This window comes from Panthera leo, chromosome A2 (assembly GCF_018350215.1).
Source record: "Panthera leo isolate Ple1 chromosome A2, P.leo_Ple1_pat1.1, whole genome shotgun sequence".
NCBI lineage: Eukaryota > Metazoa > Chordata > Mammalia > Carnivora > Felidae > Panthera > Panthera leo.
Window position 1 is genome coordinate 38,866,082 of NC_056680.1, and position 12,097 is coordinate 38,878,178.

Genomic DNA, 12,097 nt, shown 5'->3' on the forward strand with positions numbered 1-12,097 from the left:
ACACCAATAATGAAACAGCAGAAAGAGAAATCAAGGTATCAATCCCATCTACAATTGTACAAAAAACCATAAAATACATAAGGAATAAAGCTAACTAAAGAAATAAAAGATCTGTATGCTGAAAACTATAGAAAGCTTATGAAAGAAAGTGAAGAAGACATACAGAAATGGAAAAACAGTCCATGCTCATGGATTGGAAGAAAAAACATTGCTAAAATGTCAATACTGCCCAAAGCAATCTACACATTCAGTATAATCTCTATCAAAATAACACCAGCATTCTTTACAGAGCTAGAACCAATAGTTTTAAATTTTGTTCAGGATTAAAAAAGACCCCGAATAGCCAAAGCAATCCTGAAAAAGAAAACCAAAGCTGGAGGCATCACAATTCCAGACTTCAAGCTGTGTTACAAAGCTGTAATCAACAAGACAGTATGGTACTAGCACAAAAACAGACACAAACATCAGCGGAACAGAAGAGAGAACCCAGAAATAGACCCACAAATGTATGGCCAACCGGTCTTAAAGGAAGAAAGAGCATCCAATGGAAAGAACACAGTCTTTTCAGCAAATGATGCTGGGAAAACAGGATGGCGACATGTGGAAGAATGAACCTGGGCCACTTTCTCACACCACACACAAAAATAAATTCAAAATGGATGCAAGAGCTAAATGTGAGACAGCAAACTATCAAACTCCTAGAGGAGAACACAGGCAACAACCTCTTTGACCTCGGCCGCAGCAACTTACCAGACATGTCTCCAGAGGCAAGGGAAATAAAAGTAAAAATGAACCAATGTTGACCTTGTGAAGAAAAAAGCTTCTGTACAGAGAAGGAAACAATCGACAAAACTAAGTGCAATCTGCAGAATAGGAAAATATATTTGCAAATGACATACTGGAAAAAGGGTTACTATGTAAAATCTATAAAGAAATTAGCAAACTCAACACTCAACAAACAAATAATCCAGTGGAGAAATGGGTAAAAGACACAAACAGACACTTTTCCAAAAAAGACATCCAGATGGCTGACAGGCACATGAAAAGATGCTCAACATCACTCATCCTCAGGAAAATACAAATCAAAACCACAAAAAGATATCACCTCACAACTGTCAGAATGGCTAAAAGTAACAACTCAGGAAACAACAGATGTTGGTGAGGATGGAGAGAAAGGGGAACACTTTTGCACTGCTGGTGGGAATGCAAACTGGTGTAGCCACTCTGGAAAACAGTATGGAGGTTCCTCAAAAAATTAAAAATAGATAAATACTAGGTATTTATCCAAAGGATACAAATGCTGATTTGAAGGGGCACATGCACCCTATTGTTTATAACAGCATTGTCCACAATAGCCATATTATGGGAAGAACCCAAATGCCCATCAACTGATGAATGGATAAAGAAGATGTGGTTTAGATTTACACAATGAAATATTACTCATTAATCAAAAAGAATGAAATCTAGCCATTTGCGACAACATGGATGGAACTAGAGTGTATTATGCTAAGTGAAATAAGACAGAGAAGATAAATATCATATGATCTCATTCATATGTGGTATTTAAGAAACAGAACAGATGAACATAGGAGAAGCAAAGGAAAAATAAGATAAAAACAGAAGGAGGCAAACCATAAGAGACTCAAATACAGAGAATCAACTAAAAGTTACTAAAGGGGGTGTTGGGTGGCAGGATGGGCTGTATGGGTGAAGGGCATTAAGGAGGGCACTTGTTGGGATGAGCACTGGGTATTATATGTAAGTGATGAATCACTAAATTCTACTCCTGAAACTATTATTACACTATATGTTAACTAACTTGGATTTAAATAAAATTAAAAACAACAACAACAACAACAATACCCTAAAATACCAGATTGTAAATGGCCACAACTATGACCTAAGGAAAGCCCTATCTAAGCAACAGATGGCTAGTGCTCCATCCAGCCAAAGAGGTCAGAGTGGTTCTGGAAACTTTGGTGGTGGTCGTGGAGGTGGTTTTGGTGGGAATGACAACCTTGGTCATGGAGGAAATTTCAGTGGGCAAGGTGGCTTTGGTAGCAGTTGAGTTGGTGGTGGATATGGCAACAACACGGACAGCTATGATCGATTTGGTAACGATGGAAGCAACTTTGGAGGTGGTGGAAGCTAATAATGACTTTGGCGATTATAGCAATCACTCTTCAAATTCTGGACCCATGAGAGGAGGAAATTTTGGAGGCAGAAGCCCTGGCCCCTATGGTGACGGAGGCCAATACTTTGCCAAGCCACGTAACCAGGTGGCTAATGCAGTTCCAGGAGCAGCAGTAGCTATGGAAGTGGTAGAAGGTTTTAATTACTGTCAGGAAACAAAGCTTAGCAGGAGAGAAGAGCCAGAGAAGTGACAGGGAAGCTACAGGTTACAACACTTTTGTGAACTCAGCCAAGCACAGTGGGGGCAGGGCCTAATTGCTACAAAGAAGACATGTTTTAGACAATACTCATGTTCATGGGCAGAAAACTCAAGGACTGTATTCATGACTAATTGTACAACAGGTTATTTTAGTTTCCATTCTGTGAAAAGTGTAAAGCATTCCAACAAAGCATTTTAATACAGATTTTTTTTCACTCATGCTGTTGATTGCTAAATGGAATAGTCTGATCACAACACTGTGTCTTTTTATAAATCAATCAATCAATCAATCAATCAATAAAATTAGCCTCAAATGCAGTTCAGCTTCAAGGATTCCATGAAACTAACTAGATTTCTACAAAACCAAAGATTAAGTAAGGCAATATTCATTTGATAACTAGCATTTCTCACTAAAGAACTCAGTTCAGAAACTCCTCCATCAGATCATGAAAGGAAAAAGACTACCTTTGCAAATGAGCTCATTCTTTGACTTTTTAAGAGGAAAACAACCAATGTACTCTTCAATTTCCTCTCTTCCTTGGCTACTAGTACAGTCATAGCTTTGTTTAGGACTCACCTAAAGTAATTTCCCACGACTCCCATGCAACACCAGCTCTAAATGATTGTGTATTCTGCTTTCATTTGTCAATGTCTTATTTTGATATTACATTGACTCTATTCCTTTTTTGAAGGGAGGAAGTTTATAAATCATTCATCTTTGTCCAGTACTCCTTCTAACAACAGAATGGTATAGGGAAAGTACATGGGTTTGGTGTCAGCCAGACCAGAGTTCAAATCTTAGCTCTGCCCTTACTAGCACAGGGCCCTTAGACAATTTATTCAAGCTCTCTGAGCCTCAGTTTCTTCATGAATAAACCGATACAATAATAATTATCTTGCAAGGTTGCCAGGAGAATTAGAATGTTACGCACAGTGACTTTGAGATTATATTATACAATACGTTCCTACTTAGTGTGTTTATGATATTAAATATTTATTCATTTTTACTTAAAACATCTAGAATTTGAGAGAGCTCTGAAAGGGGATCACATACCCACTCACTTACTCCAGCATAATGTTACAGAACTTTCTCACAGCATCTTTGACAATAAAATGATGTCAGCATCATATTAAAAATTATAAAAAATGAAACTATTCCTATGTAATAACCAATAATATTTGTAATTTTCTTTACAAATGTACTCTAGTGGTATCTTTGTTGTAAGATAATCAGAATCACTGAGAGGAGATCTTGAAATTCTATCCTCTGTATCATCATGTTTATGATCCTAAATTTATAGTTGGTAAATGGAATAAACTGATAATTCACTCAAAACATTTTTCTACATAACATTTAATAATTCATCTTGGAAATGACATTGTTTATAACATTACAGCCTCAATTTGCCACTGAATGTTCAAATTATATGGGAGCCAAGTCAAAATGCATCGCATACAAATCATAACAAAAATAACAACTATTATTTTGTCAAGAATTTTGATAGGAATTACCTGAAAAAATGACTACAACAACACACTCATGAGCTTTGTGGTACTTATTACTTCTTATCCTAAAAATAACAAAGAATTAAAATTAGAGACTAGCACAGATAGAAAAAGCAGGAAAAATGTGAAAGAAAAAGAGAACACACTTACCCGCTTCAAAAATCAGCTTTATTTGATTGCAAAAAGCTTTGGGATAAAATAAACCAATCTCAAGTTATTACATGAAAGCAAAATTTTCCTTTCATGGGGTCCCACACTGACCTCACCAAAGAAGAGGGTGTGTTTGACCACCACTTGCTGCTTATCGATTTGAAATGTACAAGCGTATCAAACATTAACGTGCAGGTAGTTGGTCTCTTCTAACCAGATCTGTGGTTGGCACTAAATCAGAATAAGTCCTCAGACGAGAGGACAGCCCTCCTTGGGTGGTCCCTTGCAGAGGCGGCAAGATTCAGAATCCCACATGACCAAACCCATTCCTTGCTTTCAGACAGCCATATTCTGTCCCCATTCCAGGAATATATGGGGCCTCTCTCTTTTCCTTCAGTGCCTCAGCTTGGGCCTCTGGTGGGAATAAAACTTCTTCCTGAGGATGCAGAAGTACCCTCTAGGCCACACCCAGCTCCTGAGGTAGGCCTGCCAGCCTAAATCCAGGTCACCCAGGTACATTTGAATTTTAGATCAACAACCCATAATTTCTCAGTGTGAGTTTGGTCCACAAAGCATTGGGGATATACTTATGCTAAAAAATGTATTCATTGTTGATCTGAAATTTAAATTAAACTGGGCATCTTGTATTTATATGTTTTAGAAAAACCAGCACACCCCTGTTGGAGGGGACACTTTTAGGTGATAACATAGTCATTCTGGCCGCAGTGGGGGTGGGGGGGACCAAAAAACCAGTACTAAAGCAAAACCCAATGACTGAAACAACATGAAACAGAACTTCGAGAGTAGTAAGAAATTTCCTCTAGTATCAACACAAACATTCAACAAAGGCTGAAATGGGTCCCTATGAAAATGACAAAAAACTGTGGTCCAGTTGGTTGCTTGGGAAAGGGGCAGGAGGTAAGAAAAATTCACATTGATCTATATATTCATTAAAAAATTAAAAAAAAATATTTATTTATTTTTGAGAGACAGAGACAGAGCACGAGCAGGGGAGGGGCAGAGAGAGAGGGAGACACAGAATCTAAAACAGGCTCCAGGCTCTGAGTTGTCAGCACAGAGTCTGACGTGGGGCTCGAACTCACGAATCGGGAGATCATGACCTGAGCCGAAGTTGGATGCTTAACTGAGCCACCCAGGCACCACTATATATTCATTTTTAAAAAATATAATACCTTTATTTGAGCTATTACAATATAGCAAAGCTAGTTAATTTATCTCAGTGGCTTTATTCCATTCTGTCACATGGCTACCATCTTCTGGTGATTACCAAACAGGATTTCTTGTATTTGCACATTAGCGAACTTCCTTTTGCATAACCCTGTAAATCCAAGTCCCCCACAAGCTCTCTGCTGGTTGAGTGGCTAAGATGACTTGATCAGTGGTAATATTTTTTTTTAACTTTTATTCAGTTTTTGGAGAGACTGAGAAAGAGTGAGCCGGGCGTGGGGCAGAGAGACATGCACACATAGAATCAGAAGGAGGCTCCAGGCTCTGAGCTGTCAGCATAGAGCCCAATGTGGGGTTCTAACTCAACAAACCATGAGGTCATGACCTGAGCCGAAGTCGGCTGCTTAACCAACTGAACCACCCACGTGCCCCAATGGAGGTAACATTTTGAGCATCGTGTTTGTCAAGTGCTTTTTCATGCACCACTCTACAAGATGGGTAGTAATATTTCCATCTCACAAGGAAAAACTAAGACCCAGAGAGAAGAGAGGCTTGGCCCTGGGGTGGGGGTGGGGGGGGTGGGTTTGGCAATGAAGGCAGAACTGGTCTTTATGTCCCAGAGAAATCTCGCCCTATGGTTTTGTGTGCTACCTCTTCCTTTCTTCTCTAAAGCCCTACAGAGGGATCTGCTCCTCAACAAGCGAATTTTGCCCAATATTTGCAGATGGCCCAGAGATGAAAGTGCGATTCCCAGTGGGGCAGGTGAACATGTAGGGGATCACAGTTGGGACTTGGGTGTGTCTTGCTATTCTTGTTCCCATTCTGCGTTCATTCATCAGTCAGTACTCAATGCTCATCCCCACATACTCAGTGCTTGAGGTCACACCCAATCAGATTTTGTGTTCTCCAGAGTTCTTTGCTCTTCCTTGGGGGATTTAGTGTTTATTTAAGGAGTGCTTCCTTATAAATGCAAAAACATCCTCAAGTCTATCATCCATTGAAAAATTACCCACCACTGTAATGGAAAGCTTCCCTGGGCCACAATTTGTCTAATTGAATATTCAAAAGCCATTTAGAAGTGGGTTTTCTGGTCCACACTTTAAAGAGTCAGTCTAGACCCATTGTTTGTATACTTTTTTTGATTGGTTCACTCTGTTTTATTGTACTGAACTCATTTAAGTGCTTCTGTTTTATAATTGTGTGGGATTTGGGGGTAATTCGTTCAAAGGTGTATACCCTATAAATAAATTATTCTCCTTTTGCTGCTAATGTTTAACTGGTTCTATTGAAAGGGGAAAAAAAGAGAGAGAGCAAAAGACAGCTGAAGACATAGCTTTTGTTAAGGTGAGGAGAAAAAGTACACCCATTCTGCTTAGAAAAGACCTTTAAAAACCCATAGTGATTATACAAAAGGGAGCAAAAGCATTTTAGGGAGAAATGAAATAAATGGTAAACAATCATGCTTCCAACATAGAGAATGCGTCATTTCCTCATTTAAAAAAAGATGTTAGAAGTCAGAAAAACTGATGCTGGTTGTAAGCAGCAGAGCAGAGGCCGGACTTCTTTCCTGTATTTTGCAGTGTTCATAGACGCCATCCTGTTCAGTAGCTAGCCTTTGAAAAATAACCCTATGAATCAGCTTTTTAAACTCTGAAAACTAAGCAAAGAGAGAGAAAGCTCAGGTCTGTGTAATATGTACCTCAAGCAAATCTGCCTGAAACTTTGTTCATCTGGAGAATATTTACGAAATGCTTTCTTCTGATACCCAAGAACAAAGGCAGATTTCATATCCCTTTTATTTGGAAAGTTGTTTCCAATTGTAAATATCTGTGTGGAAAGAAGAATGGAATCAATATTCTTCATAAATCGTTTTATTTGATGGGTCTCCAATGTACGATTACCCTGGCATGAGGTTACGACAAAGGACATAAATGATATTTCTGATGAAGTTATATGCAAACATCTCACTGCACCAAATTTATGAGATTTACTTAACAAGCTAAAGGCAATTGGGAGAATTAGTATGCTTCTTTGCAGGGGGTAGGTCTGAGCTATTCCTAACAGTGGAGAAACAAAGAGAAATTGTGATCCATGATTTTCAGCAATGAGACCCCTTTTAGTTGACTCATCCAACGTGAAAATGAAATGAAACATCATCTATATTCTGCAGTCAAGAAGATAATTAATGAGCCACTCATTTCTAAATGAAGGCCCAAGGGAATAAAGCAACTGGCCTTGAATTTAAAAAGAGAAAAGTGGTTACATGTTTGAAAGAATACCAAGTCAAAATCACCCTATTAATGTTTGAATTTGAGCTCTTATTCGTTTTTAAATAAGCTGTAACCCTTGCTGAGTGCCTCCGTGGGTGCTACTCGTCAACTGCAATTACCATCTTTAGTAAAGTAGGGAGACCCTGTAATACTTTTCCTTTTGGTGCCTTTGCTATAAGCTTTCCCCTAGACAACGTCAGACGGACCTCGTCCATGTAGAAGCCCCTCAAATACATGCCACGGCTTCCAGGTGAATCTTTAGACCACCATTCCCCCTTATATTTCAGACAAACAAAAAGCAGCCTGAAACAATGAAGAGATTTAGAAAGAATGTCAACCTCGCAGAATCAGACATCAAGCTTTGGATTCCTTAACCTATCGGTCTCAGTCACTGACCCGGATGATCATTAACGATGACAACAGTTAACATTTATGGAGTACTAACTATGTACTGAGTACTTCACTCGAATCATCTTTGTTAAACCTTACCAGAAACCTTTATGGTAGGGACTCTTATGATTCGGATTTCCCAGGTGTGGAAACTGAGTCTGAGTGAAAATTCCTTGCCCAAGATCACGTCTGAGGATTCAAGAGCCCAAGTTAAAACTCTGCTTCTGTCCAAAAAAAATTAGAAAGAAAAAAACTAGAAAATACTCTGCTTTGAGACTGAATAATTTAGGTCTAATAATGTCACCAGCAAGACTCCCACTGACCACCCCCCTTCTTCTTCTTCACAGGAATGTTAGCCTTATCTTTTGTTATTATTATTAATTTATTTATTTTCAAGAGAGGGAGAGATGGAATCTCAGGCAGACTCCGTGCCCAGCGCACAGGCCAACATGAGACTCAGTATTAAGAACCGTGAGATATGGGGCGTCTGGGTGGCTCAGTCAGTTGAGCGCCTGACTTCAGCTCAGGTCATGATCTCACAGTTTGTGAGTTCCAGCCCCATGTCAGGCTCTGTGCTGATGGCTCAGAGCCTGGAGCCTGCTTCGGATTCTGTGTCTTCCTCTCTCTCTGCTCCTCCCCCACTCACATTCTGCCTCTCTCTCTCTCTCTCTCTCTCTAAAAAATAAACATTAAAAAAATTTAAAAAAAAAAAAGAAAAGAACTGTGAGATAATGACCTGAGCTGAGATCAAGAGTCTGAAGCTTAACCAGTTGAGCCACTCAGGCACCCCTAACCTTATCTTTTAAAGGCAAACAATAGGAAGACCTCTAGCCAGCCTTGACCAGATTGAGCTTGATCACTGACCACTACCTGTGCAGATGGACCATAGAGTGTCGGGCAGTCACCTCTACCTCATTATATAAGCACAAACCTCATTAACGTAATATATGATGCATGTATATGTATGTTTCATACATACATGTGCACGACCTTATGCCCATCTCTACATGCAATGACAAAACTCACCTTTCTTTATATTCATTCTACCCCAAAATAAAAGGGACCCACTCACCCCTGCTGGGGGAGTCCCAGCTTTGGGAGTTATTCTCCATGATCTCCTTTTTTGCTACAAGTAAAGTTTTCTTTGTGTGACTACTCCATCTGGTATCATCTCTATCTGTAACTCACCAAGAAGTGAACTCACATTAGTGTGGTTACCGTAAGACCTTTCAAAATAATCATGAACTCTGTTAGACCAAATTCTTTGGGATGGTGTCTCCCACTGAACTCCCTGATCCTATGGTTTCAGGGGGGTAAGTCTTTCATCTTGTGGAATCTCTCCCTATTACTGGACAATGTGAAAGGCAAGAAAGGACAGATCTGTAACATAAAGGCACTGAACTACTTTGTCTAAACAGGTCCCGTGCCCTTTCATTCAGTTAACATGCCCATGTTAACACGCCCTTTCATTTCATAATGATTGCTCAAAGAACATTTCCTTTATAAACCATCATCAAATATCTAACAACAAAAAAACCCTATTAAATTATATTAATTTCTAATTAAATTCAAAACACAGAAATGCTAGAAGTGAGGCACTGTGGGTTGTCCTAGATTCATCATTAATTGTGGAAGTAAGTAGTAACTAGGTGAGTCATATTTCTTCTCTGTGTCAATTTCCTCCTGTAGACAATGAGGATAATAATGCATTTCCTAACTAATATTTGGTAAGTCATTAAAGTGATGCAAAATAGTGGTGAAATATCTGGAATAACAATGGGCTAAAAGGGTAGAAGGCGATATTACATGTAGCATTTTTCTTTTTGGCTTAATTTCTAAGCCAATACTTTGGGGGGAAAAACTTTGGAAACACACCTAGAAGTAACCTCAGATGAATCTCATAAACCATACACTCTTAGAGTCTTTTTTTAAACCTATTGTGTTAAGTAAACTGCATGACCTCTTACTGAAGTAACCTATTACTCCACAAACTACAAAAAACAAAAAACAAAAAACAAAACCTACACACAAACCCCAAAGCTTTTCATACATCACGTGTGCTCTACTTACACAATCTTCTCAAAGGTGCAACTTCTCTTCCAAATTTCTGAGCTGCTATTCTTAAAGTTTTCTGTGTTAAAGGCTACAAAGTCAAACCTCTTTGTCACTCTTAGTTAAAACAACACCCTCTCTGCCACTGTAAGCTTACCTTCTGTATTCTCCAGCAGTGTCTGAGACTCCTGTTTCTTTTTTTAAATTTTTTAAATGTTTATCTTTGAGAGAGAGAGAGAGAGAATGAGCAGGGGAGGGGCAGAGAGAGAGGGAGACACAGAATCCGAAGCAGGCTCTAGGCTCTGAGCTGTCAGCATAGAGCCCAATGAGGGGCCTGAACCATGAGATCATGACCTGAACTGAAGTCAAAACACTTAACCTTCTGAGCCACCAGGCGCTCCTCCTGTTTTGTTTGTAAGAAATTCAGCCTCTTGTGGGATTCAACTGTCATGGGCATGGAGATGACATCCAGGGCCGTATCCCAAGCTTTCACTCTGCTGACACATTGAAACTGAAAGTGTGTGTGTGTGTGTGTGTGTGTGTGTGTGTGCGCGTGCGCGTGTGCCCCCACACATGCGTGTTTCTTCTTTTTCTCTCCACTCATACTGCCTTAGTTTTTGTTTCCTGAAGTAGTTGATGTGAGATCAAGTGGATTTATCTAGCACATGTTTTCAGGAAGTGGGGGACCTGGGAAGTAAGATGGAGAAGGAAAGAAAGATGATAAAGGAGGTGGCATCAAGCATGTGAGGAAGGAGGACAACTGGGCAGTTCCGGGGGACAGAGTAGAACATGCCCCAAAAAGCTGGAGTATGTACCCACACTCTGCCATCAGCTACAGGCTATTCAGTGGCATCAGCATGAGCTTTATATTCTTAGCCTTATTTTCAGTTCTCTCTCCCTCTTCTCATCTACTCTGTCATCACTGCCAATGGGTTCTTATCCCTCTACTGGGTCTCAGTTCCACACTTCCTCCTCTTTCCCTTCTGCATCCAGACTCATAAGCCCGTTGGGCAGAGTTCTATGTATCCTTTGAGCTGTAAGCCCCGTCTCTAGTTCCACACTGATGTCACCTTGGCCATGCACTACTGTTCTGACACCATCAACAGAATGTGCTTGTTTTTTTGGTTTTTTTCCCCCTCTTGCTCAAGTGCTGCACTGTTGCTTATTAGAGTAAAGCCAAACCATTTGGCACAATCTTCCCATTTTACTCACCTTCAATCCAGGTAATCAAATCTATCTGATGCCCTTTGTGTGTCCTGTTTTCTCTCCTTCTGCCCCTTTCTGGCCATACCATGCCATTCTCCCTTTGTTCTCTGTATGTCAGCCCTATTTGTCTTCTTTCAATTCTTAAAAATGTGTTTAAAAACAAAACAAAACACCATCCATCCCAAAATGGATTCACTTATGCTAAGCCAAATAACCAAATAGTGGCTTAATACCTGATCTAACTACAGTTTCAACCTCCCCCATAAATGTAGTATTAACTAGCCAGTCAGGAATCTTCTGGTCAGAACCAAATCAGCAGGGTATCACAGGGGCCCTCTCCACCTACCACAATGGAAGATGAGGTCATCGACCTAGTAAGAACCACTGCCCTTCCCCTTAAGGAAAGGTGACCTTGCCTGAAAGAATCCTTTGTTTTTCTTTCGATAATAACTTCCTTGTCCACCCACCTCCCTAAAAAACCTTCTATTTTAGACAATTCCTTTGAGTATCTCTCTACTTGCTAGATGAGATGTCACCCAACTCATGAATCATTTAATAAAGCCAATTAGATATTCAAATTTACCCAGTTGAATTGTGTTTGTTAACAAATCTGTCATGTCCCTTCTACCTCAGGGCCTTTGCACATGCAATTCCTCCTTGTCTGTAATACTTCTCTCTTCTTCACTTATGAAATCCTCCTCCTTCCTTCCTTTTGAATGGCATTTAGTTAAGCTTTTTCTGACTGATTTCCCCTTACCCAGGCTCCAATCCCTACACCCAAAAGGTCAGATACCCTGCTGCATCTGTGTTTATAGTATCTGTTTTTCTCTTTCATATCCCTTCTCATGATTACAGTTAATTAACTGATGAATTGCATTTGTAATTATCTGCTACTCCTAGTAGGCTGTAAAGTATGTGAGAGCCTATATGGTTCACCCACATA

At 39.7% G+C, this 12,097-nt stretch overlaps 1 pseudogene; it reads left to right on the forward strand.

Annotated features, from left to right (window-relative positions):
• Positions 1-4,544, forward strand: part of LOC122213119 — a 51,010-nt pseudogene extending 46,466 nt beyond the window's left edge.
• Positions 4,545-12,097: the final 7,553 nt, after the last annotated feature.